The sequence below is a fragment of the Rhinoderma darwinii genome, assembly GCF_050947455.1.
Source record: "Rhinoderma darwinii isolate aRhiDar2 chromosome 3 unlocalized genomic scaffold, aRhiDar2.hap1 SUPER_3_unloc_2, whole genome shotgun sequence".
In the NCBI taxonomy this organism is placed as follows: Eukaryota; Metazoa; Chordata; class Amphibia; order Anura; family Rhinodermatidae; genus Rhinoderma; species Rhinoderma darwinii.
In genome coordinates, this window is record NW_027461745.1 from 767,391 (window position 1) to 783,451 (window position 16,061).

Consider the following 16,061-nt stretch of genomic DNA (forward strand, 5'->3'; position numbering starts at 1 on the left):
CCAAGACTCCTCCTTATTTCTTCCCATACTTATGTAGCTGGATGCAGATAGGATACCTAGAGTTCCCCTTTAATAGAAGCACCCCTTTTAAGTCCCCCCTTTCTTCCCTTCTGCTGAGAGTTAATAAAATAATAATGAAGTGATGTCATCACCGTCCCCTCTGATGTCATCACCGTCCCCTCTGATGTCCCCTCGGATGTCACCGTCCTCTCTATTGTCATTTGCAATTCTGGAGCAAGGATCTTGTATCTATAATGGAGAAATATAAAGAATATAATAGAGGGCAGCACCACTATATTCAGTAAGGTCCTGTTCACACCACGTTATGCAGCCACGTCGGAGGACTCCTGGCTTATACTTCAGTGGAAGGCTACGACGTATCCCACTGTATAGACACATAGACTGGCACAGTGTACAGAACCGTCCAGGCTGAGGCGGCGCTGCCAGGGTCCAACCATGAAAGAGGAGCAGCGGTGGAGAGAAATTACTAATACTGAGAGAAGTAGTGGACCTGCTGCTCCACACATCCACAGCACTGAGAATACAGCCTGATACTGCAGGGACCCCCAAATACAGCCCACCCCATGTAAGGAGATCTACTGCCGATACACTGAAGCCCGGGATTCTGCAGATGATTTCTCCTTTCCAGTCTGCACAGCACTACCCCATCCTTCAAGAACCGGGAAGAATTGGTAGACTCCAGAACTGTCCATAAACCGGCAGATCTCCAAGGACCACCCCCCCCCCCACCCCCCTCCCTGCCACTCCAGTGTACAGCCCTGCACTGCCCAGGGAAGCCTCAGTGATGTCACTGTCCATACACAGGTAGGCCACAGCAGACCCCTAGACTAATACAGACCCCAGACCAGACCACTAAACTAATAAAGACCCAGACCAGACCACTAAACCAATACAGACCCCAGACCAGACCCCTAAACTAATACAGACCCCAGACCAAACCCCTAAACTAATACAGACCCCAGACCAGACCACTAAAATAATACAGACCCCAGACCAGACCCCTAAACTAATACAGACCCCAGACCAGACCACTAAACTAATACAGACCCCAGACCAGACCCCTAAACTAATAAAGACCCAGACCAGACCACTAAACTAATATAGACCCCAGACCAGACCCCCAAACTAATACAGACCCCAGACCAGACCCCCAAACTAATACAGACCCCAGACCAAACCCCTAAACTAATACAGACCCCAGACCAGACCACTAAAATAATACAGACCCCAGACCAGACCCCTAAACTAATACAGACCCCAGACCAGACCACTAAACTAATACAGACCCCAGACCAGACCCCTAAACTAATAAAGACCCAGACCAGACCACTAAACCAATACAGACCCCAGACCAGACCCCTAAACTAATACAGACCCCAGACCAGACCCCTAAACCAATACAGACCCCAGACCAGACCCTTAAACTAATACAAATCCCAGACCAGACCCCTAAACTAATAAAGACCCAGACCACTAAACCAATACAGACCCCAGACCAGACCCCTAAACTAATACAGACCCCAGACAGACCCCTAAACCAATACACAACCCAGACAGACCCCTAAACCAATACACACCCCAGACCAGACCCCTAAACTAATAGAGACCAGACCCCTAAACTAATACAGATCCCAGACCAGACCCCTAAACTAATACAGACCCCAGACCAGACCCCTAAACTAATACAGACCCCAGACCAGACCCCTAAACCAGTACACAACCCAGACAGACCCCTAAACCAATACACACCCCAGACCAGACCCCTTAAGCTAATACAGACCCCAGACCAGACCACTAAACTAATACAGACTCCAGACCAGACCCCCTAAACTAATACAGACCCCAGACCACCAAACTAATACAGACCCCAGACCAAACCCCTAAACTAATACAGACCCCTAAACTAATACAGACCCCAGACCAGATGCCTAAACTAATACAGACCCCAGACCAGACCCCTAAACTAATACAAATCCCAGACCAGACCCCTAAACTAAAAGACCCAGACCAGACCACTAAACCAATACAGACCCCAGACCAGACCCCTAAACCAATACACAACCCAGACAGACCCCTAAACCAATACACACCCCAGACCAGACCCCTAAACTAATACAGAGACCAGACCCCTAAACTAATACAGATCCCAGACCAGACCCCTAAACTAATACAGACCCCAGACCAGACCCCTAAACCAATACACAACCCAGACAGACCCCTAAACCAATACACACCCCAGACCAGACCCCTAAACCAATACAGACCACAGACCAGACCACTAAACTAATACAGACCCCAGACCAGACCCCCTAAACTAATACAGACCCCAGACCAGACCCCCTAAACCAATACACACCCCAGACCAGACCCCTAAACTAATACAGACCCCAAACCAGACCCCTTAAGCTAATAGAGACCCCAGACAGACCCCTAAACCAATACACACCCCAGACCAGACCTCTAAACTAATACAGACCCCAGACCAGACCACTAAACTAATACAGACTCCAGACCAGACCCCCTAAACTAATAGATCCCAGACCACCAAACTAATACAGACCCCAGACCAGACACCTTAAACAGAACCCACAACAGACCCCTAAACTAATACAGACCCCCAGACCAGGCCCCTAAACTTATACAGATCCCAGACCAGACCCCTAAACTAATACAGACACCAGACCCATACACTAATACAGACCCTAGACCAGATCCCTAAACGAATACAGACCCTAGACCAGACCACTAAACTAATACAGATCCCAGACCAGACCCCTAAACTAATACAGACCCCAGAACAGACCCCTAAACTAATACAGACCCCAGACCACTAAAATAATACAGACCCCAGACCAGATACCTAAACTAATGCAGACCCCAGACCAGACCCCTAAACTAATACAGACCCCAGACCAGACCCCTAAACTAATACAGACCCCAGACCAGATCCCTAAACTAATACAGACCCCAGACCAGACCCCTAAACTAATACAGACCTCAGACCAGACCCCCAAACTAATACAGACCCCAGATCAGACCACTAAACGAATACAGACCCCAATCCAGACCGCTAAACTAATACAGACCCCAGTCCAGACCCCTAAACTAATACAGACCCCAGAGCAGACCCCTAAACTAATAAAGACCCCAGACCAGACCCCTAAACTAATAAAGACCCCAGACCAGACCCCTAAACTAATACAGACCCCAGACCAGACCACTAAACTAATACAGACCCCAGACCAGACCCCTAAACTAATACAGACCCCTAATCTAATACAGACCCTAGACCAGACCTCTAAACTAATACAGACCCCAGACCAGACCACTAAACTAATACAGACCCCAGACCAGACCCCTAAACCAATACACAACCCAGACAGACCCCTAAACCAATACACACCCCAGACCAGACCCCTTAAGCTAATAGAGACCCCAGACCAGACCACTAAACTAATACAGACTCCAGACCAGACCCCCTAAACTAATACAGACCCCAGACCACCAAACTAATACAGACCCCAGACCAAACCCCTAAACTAATACAGACCCCTAAACTAATAGACCCCAGACCAGATGCCTAAACTAATACAGACCCCAGACCAGACCCCTAAACTAATACAAATCCCAGACCAGACCCCTAAACTAATAAAGACCCAGACCAGACCACTAAACCAATACAGACCCCAGACCAGACCCCTAAACCAATACAGAACCCAGACAGACCCCTAAACCAATACACACCCCAGACCAGACCCCTAAACTAATACAGAGACCAGACCCCTAAACTAATACAGATCCCAGACCAGACCCCTAAACTAATACAGACCCCAGACCAGACCCCTAAACCAATACACAACCCAGACAGACCCCTAAACCAATACAGACCACTAAACTAATACAGACCCCAGACCAGACCCCCTAAACTAATACAGACCCCAGACCAGACCGCTAAACCAATACACACCCCAGACCAGACCATTAAACTAAAACAGATCCCAGACCAGACCCCTAAACTAATACAGACCCCAAACTAGACCCCTTAAGCTAATAGAGACCCCAGACCAGACCTCTAAACTAATACAGACTCCAGACCAGACCCCCTAAACGAATAGATCCCAGACCACCAAACTAATACAGACCCCAGACCAGACACCTTAAACTAAAACAGAACCCAGAACAGACCCCTAAACTAATACAGACCCCCAGACCAGGCCCCTAAACTTATACAGATCCCAGACCAGACCCCTAAACTAATACAGACCCCAGACCAGACCCATACACTAATACAGACCCTAGACCAGATCCCTAAACGAATACAGACCCTAGACCAGACCACTAAACTAATACAGATCCCAGACCAGACCCCTAAACTAATACAGACCCCAGACCACTAAACTAATACAGACCCCCGACCAGACCCCTAAACTAATACAGACCCCCGACCAGACCCCTAAACTAATACAGACCCCTAAACTAATACAGACCCCAGACCAGACCCCTAAACTAATACAGACCCCTAAACTAATACAGACTCCAGACCAGACCCCTAAACTAATACAGACCCCAGACCAGACCCCTAAACTAATACAGACCCCAGACCAGACGCCTAAACTAATACAGACCCCAGACCAGACCCCTAAACTAATACAGACCCCTAAACTAATACCAACCCCAGACCAGACGCCTAAACTAATACAGACCCCAGACCAGACCCCTAAACTAATACAGACCCCTAAACTAATACCGACCCCAGACCAGACCCCCAAACTAATACCGACCCCAGACCAGACCCCCAAACTAATACAGACCCCAGACCAGACCCCCAAACTAATACAGACCCCAGACCAGACCCCCAAACTAATACAGACCCCAGACCACTAAACTAATACAGACCCCAGTCCAGAACCCTAAACTAATACAGACCCCAGACCAGACCCCTAAACTAATACAGACCCCAGACCAGACCCCTAAACTAATACAGACCCCAGACCAGACCCCTAAACTAATACAGACCCCAGACCAGACCCCTAAACTAATACAGACCCCTAAACTAATACAGACCCTAGACCAGACCTCTAAACTAATACAGACCCAAGACCAGACCACTAAACTAATACAGACCCCAGACCAGACCACTAAACGAATACAGACCCCAGACCAGACCCCTAAACTAATACAGACCCTAGACCAGACCACTAAACGAATACAGACCCCAGACCAGACCCCTAAACTAATACAGACCCCGGACCAGACCACTAAACTAATACAGACCCCAGACCAGACCCTAAACTAATACAGACCCCAGACCAGACCACTAAACTAATACAGACCCCAGACCAGACCCCTAAACTAATACAGACCCCAGACCAGACCCCTAAACTAATACAGACCCCAGACCAGATCCCTAAACTAATACAGACCCCTAAACTAATACAGACCCCAGACCAGACCCCTAAACTAATACAGACCCCAGACCAGACCACTAAACTAATACAGACCCCAGACCAGACCCCTAAACTAATACACACCCCTAATCTAATACAGACCCCAGACCAGACCTCTAAACTAATACAGACCCTAGACCAGACCTCTAAACTAATACAGACCCCAGTCCAGACCCCTAAACTAATACAGACCCCAGACCAGACCCCTAAACTAATACAGACCCCAGACCAGACCCCTAAACTAATACAGACCCCTAAACTAATACAGACCCCAGACCAGGCCCCTAAACTTATACAGACCCCAGACCAGACCCCCTAAACTAATACAGACCCCAGACCAGACCACCAAACTAATACAGACCCCAGACCAGACCACTAAACTAATACAGACCCCAGACCAGACCCCTAAACTAATACAGACCCCAGACCACTAAACTAATACAGACCCCCGACCAGACCCCTAAACTAATACAGACCCCCGACCAGACCCCTAAACTAATACAGACCCCTAAACTAATACAGACCCCAGACCAGGCCCCTAAACTTATACAGATCCCAGACCAGACCCCTACACTAATACAGACCCCAGACCAGACCCCTAAACTAATACAGACCCCAGACCAGACCCCTAAACTAATACAGACCCCAAACCAGACGCCTAAACTAATACAGACCCCTAAACTAATACAGACCTCTAAACTAATACAGACCCCAGACCAGACCCCTAAACTAATACAGACCCAAGACCAGACCCCTAAACTATTACACACCCCTGACCAGCCCCGTAAACTAATACAGACCCCAGACCAGACCCATAAATGAATACAGACCCCAGACCAGACCCCTAAAGTAATACAGACCCCAAGCCAGATCCCCTAAACTAATACAGACCCCAGACCAGACCCCTAAACTAATACAGACCCCAGACCAGACCCCTAAACTAATACAGACCCCAGACCAGACCAATAAACTAATACAGACCCCAGACCAGACCACTAAACTAATACAGACCCCAGACCAGACCACTAAACTAATACAGACACCAGACCCCCAAACTAATACAGACCCCAGACCAGACCACTAAACTAATACAGACCCCAGACCAGACCCCTAAACTAATACACACCCCAGACCAGCCCCCTAAACTAATACAGACCCCAGACCAGACCCATAAACTAATACAGACCCCAGACCAGACCCATAAACTAATACAGACCCCAAGCCAGATCCCCTAAACTAATACAGACCCCAGACCAGACCCCTAAACTAATACAGACCCCAGACCAGACCCCTAAACTAATACAGACCCTAGACCAGACCTCTAAACTAATACAGACCCAAGACCAGACCACTAAACTAATACAGACCCCAGACCACTAAACTAATACAGACCCCCGACCAGACCCCTAAACTAATACAGACCCCCGACCAGACCCCTAAACTAACTAATACAGACCCCAGACCAGGCCCCTAAACTTATACAGATCCCAGACCAGACCCCTACACTAATACAGACCCCAGACCAGACCCCTAAACTAATACAGACCCCAGACCAGACGCCTAAACTAATACAGACCCCAGACCAGACCCCTAAACTAATACAGACCCCTAAACTAATACAGACCCCAGACCAGACCCCTAAACTAATACAGACCCCTAAACTAATACAGACCCCAGACCAGACCCCTAAACTAATACAGACCCCAGACCAGACCCCTATAACTATTACACACCCCTGACCAGCCCCGTAAACTAATACAGACCCCAGACTAGACCCATAAATGAATACAGACCCCAGACCAGACCCCTAAACTAATACAGACCCCAAGCCAGATCCCCTAAACTAATACAGACCCCAGACCAGACCCCTAAACTAATACAGACCCCAGACCAGACCCCTAAACTAATACAGACCCCAGACCAGACCACTAAACTAATACAGACCCCAGACCAGACCACTAAACTAATACAGACACCAGACCAGACCAGACCCCCAAACTAATACAGACCCCAGACCAGACCACTAAACCAATACAGACCCCAGACCAGCCCCCTAAACTAATACAGACCCCAGACCAGACCACTAAACTAATACAGACCCAAGACCAGACCACTAAACTAATACAGACCCCAGACCACTAAACTAATACAGACCCCAGACCAGCCCCCTAAACTAATACACACCCCAGACCAGCCCCCTAAACTAATACAGACCCCAGACCAGACCACTAAACTAATACAGACCCCAGACCAGACCCCTAAACTAATACAGACCCCAGACCAGACCCCTAAACTAATACAGACCCCAGTCCAGACCCCTAAACTAATACAGACCCCAGACAAGACCCCTAAACTAATACAGACCCCAGACCAGACCCCTAAACTAATACAGACCCCAGTCCAGACCACTAAACTAATACAGACCCCAGACCAGACCACTAAACTAATACAGACCTCAGACCAGACCCCCAAACTAATACAGACCCCAGTCCAGACCTCTAAACTAATACAGACCCCAGACAAGACCCCTAAACTAATACAGACCCCAGACCAGACCCCTAAACTAATACAGACCCCAGACCAGACCCCTAAACTAATACAGACCCCAGACCAGACCTCTAAACTAATACAGACCCCAGACCAGACCACTAAACTAATACAGACCACAGACCAGACCCCTACACTAATACAGACCCCAGACCAGACCCCTAAACTAATACAGACCCCAGACAAGACCCCTAAACTAATACAGACCCCAGACCAGACCTCTAAATTAATACAGACCCCAGACAAGACCCCTAAACTAATACAGACCCCAGACCAGACCTCTAAATTAATACAGACCCCAGACCAGACGCCTAAACTAATACAGACCCCAGACCAGACCCCCAAACTAATACAGACCCCAGACCAGACCCCCAAACTAATACAGACCCCAGACCAGACCTCTAAACTAATACAGACCCCACACCAGACCCCTAAACTAATACAGACCCCAGACCAGACCCCTAAACTAATACAGACCCCAGACCAGACCCCTAAACTAATACAGACCCCTAAACTAATACAGACACTAGACCAGACCTCTAAACTAATACAGACCCAAGACCAGACCACTAAACTAATACAGACCCCAGACCAGACCACTAAACTAATACAGACCCCAGACCAGACCCCTAAACTAATACAGACCCCAGACCAGACCCCTAAACTAATACAGACCCCAGACCAGACCCCTAAACTAATACAGACCCCTAAACTAATACAGACACTAGACCAGACCTCTAAACTAATACAGACCCAAGACCAGACCACTAAACTAATACAGACCCCAGACCAGACCACTAAACTAATACAGACCCCAGACCAGACCCCTAAACTAATACAGACCCCGGACCAGACCACTAAACTAATACAGACCCCAGACCAGACCCCTAAACTATTACACACCCCTGACCAGCCCCATAAACTAATACAGACCCCAGACCAGACCCATAAACGAATACAGACCCCAAGACCAGACCCCTAAACTAATACAGACCCCAAGCCAGATCCCCTAAACTAATACAGACCCCAGACCAGACCCCTAAACTAATACAGACCCCAGACCAGACCCCTAAACTAATACAGACCCCAGACCAGACCCCTAAACTAATACAGACCCCAGACCAGACCCCTAAACTAATACAGACCCCAGACCAGACCCCTAAACTAATACAGACCCCAGACCAGACCCCTAAACTAATACAGACCCCAGACCAGACCCCTAAACTAATACAGACCCCAGACCAGACCCCTAAACTAATACAGACCCCTGACCAGACCTCTAAACTAATACAGACCCCAGACCAGACCCCTAAACTAATACAGACCCCAGAACAGACCACTAAACTAATACATACCCCAGAACAGACCACTAAACTAATACAGACCCCAGACCAGACCCCTAAACTAATACAGATCCCAGACCAGAGCCCTAAACTAATAAAAACCCCAGACCACTAAACTAATACAGACCCCAGGCCCCTAAACTAATACAGACCACTAAACTAATACAGACCCCAGACCAGACCCCTAAACTAATACAGACCCCAGACCAGACCCCTGAACTAATACAGACCCCAGACTAGACCCCTAAACTAATACAGACCCCAAACCAGACCCCCTAAACTAATACAGACACCAAACCAGACCCCCTAAACTAATATAGACGCCAGACCAGACCCCCTAAACTAATACAGATGCCAGACCAGACCCACTAAACTAATACAGACCCCAGACCACCAAACTAATACAGACGCCAGACCAGGCCCCTTAAACTAATACAGACCCCAGACCAGACCTCTAAACTAATACAGACCCCAGACCAGACCACTAAACTAACACAGACCCCAGATCAACCCCCTAAACTTATACAGACCCCAGACCAGACCCCTAAACTAATACAGATCCCAGAACAGACCCTCTAAACTAATACAGACGCCATACCAGACCCCTACACTAATACAGACCCCAGACCAGACCACTAAACTAATACAGACCCCAGACCACCAAACTAATACAGACGCCAGACCAGACGCCTTCACTAACACAGACCCCAGACCAAACCCCTAAACTAATACAGACCCCAGAGCCCTAAACTAATACAGACGCCAGAGCAGACCCCTAAACTAATACAGATGCCAGACCAGACCCCTACACTAATACAGACCCCAGACCAGACCCCTAAACTAATACAGACCACAGACCAGACCCCTAAACTAATACAAACCCCAGACCAAACCCCTTAAACTAAAATAGAACCCAGAACAGACCCCTAAACTAATACAGACCCCAGACCAGACCCCTAAACTAATACAGACCCCAGACTAGACCCCTAAACTAATACAGACCCCAAACCAGACCCCCTAAACTAATACAGACACCAAACCAGACCCCCTAAACTAATACAGACGCCAGACCAGACCCCCTACACTAATACAGACCCCAGACCAGACCCCTAAATTAATACAGACCTCAGACCAGACCCCTAAACTAATACAGACCCCAGACCAGACCCCTAAGTTAATACAGACCTCAGACCAGACCCCTAAACTGATACAGACCCCTAAACTAAAACATACCCCAGACCAGGCCCCTAAACTAATACAGACCCCTAAACTAAAACAGACCCCAGACCAGGCCCCTAAACTTATACAGATCCCAGACCAGACCCCTAAACTAATACAGACCCCAGACCAGACCCCTAAACTAATACAGACCCCAGACCAGACCCCTAAACTAATACAGACCCCAGACCAGACCCCTAAACCAATACAGACCCCAGACCAGACCCCTAAACTAATACAGACCCCTAATCTAATACAGACCCCAGACCAGACCTCTAAACTAATACAGATCCTAGACCAGACCTCTAAACTAATACAGATCCTAGACCAGACCTCTAAACTAATACAGACCCCAGACCAGACCACTAAACTAATACAGACCTCAGACCAGACCACTAAACAAATACAGACCCCAGACCAGACCCCTAAACTAATACAGACCCCTAAACTAATACAGACCTCAGACCAGACCCCCAAACTAATACAGACCCCAGACCAGACCACTAAACGAATACAGACCCCAGTCCAGACCCCTAAACTAATACAGACCCCAGACCAGACCCCTAAACTAATACAGACCCCAGACCAGACCCCTAAACTAATACAGACCCCAGACCAGACCCCTAAACTAATACAGACCCCAGACCAGACCACTAAACTAATACAGACCCCAGACCAGACCCCTAAACTAATACAGACCCCTAATCTAATACAGACCCCAGACCAGACCCCTAAACTAATATAGACCCCAGACCAGACCCCTACACTAATACAGACCCCAGAACAGACCACTAAACTAATACAGACCCCCGACCAGACCCCTAAACTAATACAGACCCCAGACCAGGCCCCTAAACGTATACAGATCCCAGACCAGACCCCTACACTAATACAGACCCCAGACCAGACCCCTACACTAATACAGACCCCAGACCAGACCACTAAACTAATACAGACCCCAGACCAGACGCCTAAACTAATACAGACCCCAGACCAGACCCCTAAACTAATACAGACCCCTAAACTAATACAGACCCCAGACCAGACCACTAAACTAATACAGACCCCAGACCAGACCCCCAAACTAATACAGACCCCAGACCAGACCACTAAACTAAAACAGACCCCAGACCAGCCCCCTAAACTAATACAGACCCCAGACCAGACCCCTAAACTAATACAGACCCCAGACCAGACCACTAAACTAATACAGACCCCCGACCAGACCACTAAACTAATACAGACCCCTAAACTAATACAGACCCCAGACCAGGCCCCTAAACTTATACAGATCCCAGACCAGACCCCTAAACTAATACAGACGCCAGACCAGACCCCTACACTAATACAGACCCCAGACCAGACCCCTACACTAATACAGACCCCAGACCAGACCCCCTAAACTAATACAGACCCCAGACCAGACCACCAAACTAATACAGACACCAGACCCCTAAACTAATACAGACCCCAGACCAGACCCCTTAAACTAAAACAGAACCCAGACCAGACCCCTAAACTAATACAGACCCCAAACCAGACCCCTAACCTAATACAGACTCTAGACCAAACCCCTAAACTAATAAAGACCCCAGACCAGGCCCCTACACTAATACAGACCTCAGAGCAGACCCCTAAACTAATACAGACCCCAGACCAGACCCCTAAACTAATACAGACCTCAGACCAGACCCCTAAACTAATACAGACCCCAGACCAGACACCTAAACTAATACAGACCCCAGACCAGACCCCTAAACTAATACAGACCCTAGACCAGACCCCTAAACTAATACAGACCCCAGACCAGACCCCTAAACTATTACAGACCCCTAAACTAATACAGACCCCAGACCAGGCCCCTAAACTTATACAGATCCCAGACCAGATCCCTACACTAATACAGACCCTAGACCTGACCCCTACATTAATACAGACCCCAGACCAGACCCCTTAACTAATACAGACCCCAGACCAGACCCCTTAACTAATACAGACCCCAGACCAGACCCCTAAACTAATACAGACCCCAGACCAGACCCCTAAACTAATACAGACCCCAGACTAGACGCCTAAACTAATACAGACCCCAGACCAGACCCCTAAACTAATACAGACCCCTAAACTAATACAGACCCTAGACCAGACCTCTAAACTAATACAGACCCCAGACCAGACCACTAAACTAATACAGACCCCAGACCAGACCACTAAACTAATACAGACCCCAGACCAGACCCCTAAACTAATACAGACCTCAGACCAGACCCCCAAACTAATACAGACCCCAAACCAGACCACTAAACTAATACAGACCCAAGTCCAGACCCCTAAACTAATACAGACCCCAGACCAGACCCCTAAACTAATACAGACCCCAGACCAGACCCCTAAACTAATACAGACCACAGACCAGACCCCTAAACTAATAGACCCCAGACCAGACCCCTAAACTAATACAGACCCCTAATCTAATACAGACCCCAGACCAGACCTCTAAACTAATACAGACCCCAGACTAGACCCCTAAACTAATACAGACCCTAAACTAATACAGACCCTAGACCAGACCACTAAACTAATACAGACCCCAGACCAGACCACTAAACTAATACAGACCCCAGACCAGACCACTAAACTAATACAGACCCCAGACCAGACCACTAAACTAATACAGACCCCAGACCAGACCCCTAAACTAATACAGACCCCAGACCAGACCACTAAACTAATACAGACCCCCGACCAGACCCCTAAACTAATACAGACCCCTAAACTAATACAGAACCCAGACCAGGCCCCTAAACTTATACATATCCCAGACCAGACCCCTACACTAATACAGACCCCAGACCAGACCCCTACACTAATAAAGACCCCAGACCAGACCCCTAAACTAATACAGACCCCAGACCAGACCCCTTAACTAATACAGACCCCAGACCAGACGCCTAAACTAATACAGACCCCAGACCAGACCCCTAAACTAATACAGACCCCAGACTAGACGCCTAAACTAATACAGACCCCAGACCAGACCCCTAAACTAATACAGACCCTAGACCAGACCATTAAACTAATACAGACCCCAGACCAGACCACTAAACTGATACAGACCCCAGACCAGACCCCTAAACTAATACAGACCCCTAAACTAATACAGACCCCAGACCAGACCCCTAAACTAATACAGACCCCAGACCAGACCCCTAAACTAAAACAGACCCCAGACCTCTAAACTAATACAGACCTCAGACCAGACCCCTAAACTAATACAGACCCCAGACCAGACCCCTAAACTAATACAGACCTCAGACCAGACCCCTAAACTAATACAGACCCCAGACAAGACCCCTAAACTAATACAGACCCCAGACCAGACCCCTAAACTATTACAGACCCCTAAACTAATACAGACCCCAGACCAGACCCCTAAACCAATACAGACCCCAAACTAATACAGACCCCAGACCAGGCCCCTAAACTTATACAGATCCCAGGCCAGATCCCTACACTAATACAGACCCCAGACCAGACCCCTACACTAATACAGACCCCAGACCAGACCCCTAAACTAATACAGACCCCAGTCCAGACCACTAAACTAATACAGACCCCAGACCAGACCACTAAACTAATACAGACCCCAGACCAGACCCCTAAACTAATACAGACCCCAGACAAGACCCCTAAACTAATACAGACCCCAGACCAGACCTCTAAACTAATACAGACCCCAGACCAGACCACTAAACTAATACAGACCACAGACCAGACCCCTACACTAATACAGACCCCAGACCAGACCCCTAAACGAATAGACCCCAGACCAGACCCCTAAACTAATACCGACCCCAGACCAGACCCCTAAACTAATACAGACCCCAGACCAGACGCCTAAACTAATACAGACCCCTAAACTAATACTGACCCCAGACCAGACCCCCAAACTAATACAGACCCCAGACCAGACCACTAAACTAATACAGACCCCAGACCAGACCACTAAACTAATACAGACCCCAGTCCAGACCCCCAAACTAATACAGACCCCAGACCAGACCCCTAAACTAATACAGACCCCAGACCAGACCCCTAAACTAATACAGACCCCTAAACTAATACCGACCCCAGACCAGACCCCCAAACTAATACAGACCCCAGACCAGACCACTAAACTAATACAGACCCCAGACCAGACCACTAAACTAATACAGACCCCAGTCCAGACCCCTAAACTAATACAGACCCCAGACCAGACCCCTAAACTAATACAGACCCCTAAACTAATACAGACCCCAGACCAGACCCCTAAACTAATACAGACCCCAGACCAGACCCCTAAACTAATACAGACCCCTAAACTAATACAGACACTAGACCAGACCTCTAAACTAATACAGACCCAAGACCAGACCACTAAACTAATACAGACCCCAGACCAGACGCCTAAACTAATACAGACCCCTAAACTAATACAGACCCCAGATCAGACCTCTAAACTAATACAGACCCCAGATCAGACCCCTAAACTAATACAGACCCCAGACCAGACGCATAAACTAATACAGACCCCAGACCAGACCCCTAAACTAATACAGACCCCAGACCAGACCCCTAAACTAATACAGACCCCAGACCGGACCACTAAACTAATACAGACCCCAGACCAGACGCATAAACTAATACAGACCCCAGACCAGACCACTAAACTAATACAGACCCCAGTCCAGACCCCTAAACTAATACAGACCCCAGACCAGACCCCTAAACTAATACAGACCCCAGACCAGACGCATAAACTAATACAGACCCCAGACCAGACCCCTAAACTAATACAGACCCCAGACCAGACCCCTAAACTAATACAGACCCCAGACCGGACCACTAAACTAATACAGACCCCAGACCAGACGCATAAACTAATACAGACCCCAGACCAGACCACTAAACTAATACAGACCCCAGTCCAGACCCCTAAACTAATACAGACCCCAGACCAGACCCCTAAACTAATACAGACCCCTAAACTAATACAGACCCCAGACCAGACCCCTAAACTAATACAGACCCCAGACCAGACCCCTAAACTAATACAGACCCCTAAACTAATACAGACACTAGACCAGACCTCTAAACTAATACAGACCCAAGACCAGACCACTAAACTAATACAGACCCCAGACCAGACGCCTAAACTAATACAGACCCCTAAACTAATACAGACCCCAGATCAGACCTCTAAACTAATACAGACCCCAGATCAGACCCCTAAACTAATACAGACCCCAGACCAGACCCATAAACTAATACAGACCCCAGACCAGACCCCTAAACTAATACAGATCAACAGACCAGACCCCTAAACTAATACAGACCTCAGACCAGACCCCCTAAATACAGACCCCAGACCAGACCCCTAAACTAATACAGACACCAGATCAGACCAGACACTGGTCTGGGGTGTCAGGGCGTTGCCTGCGGT

General features: G+C 48.2%; 1 protein-coding gene across 2 annotated transcripts in view; it reads right to left on the minus strand.

Annotated features, from left to right (window-relative positions):
* NYAP1 (neuronal tyrosine phosphorylated phosphoinositide-3-kinase adaptor 1) overlaps positions 1 to 16,061 on the minus strand; it is a 131,511-nt gene that overhangs the window by 113,130 nt on the left and 2,320 nt on the right. The window lies entirely within an intron of this gene.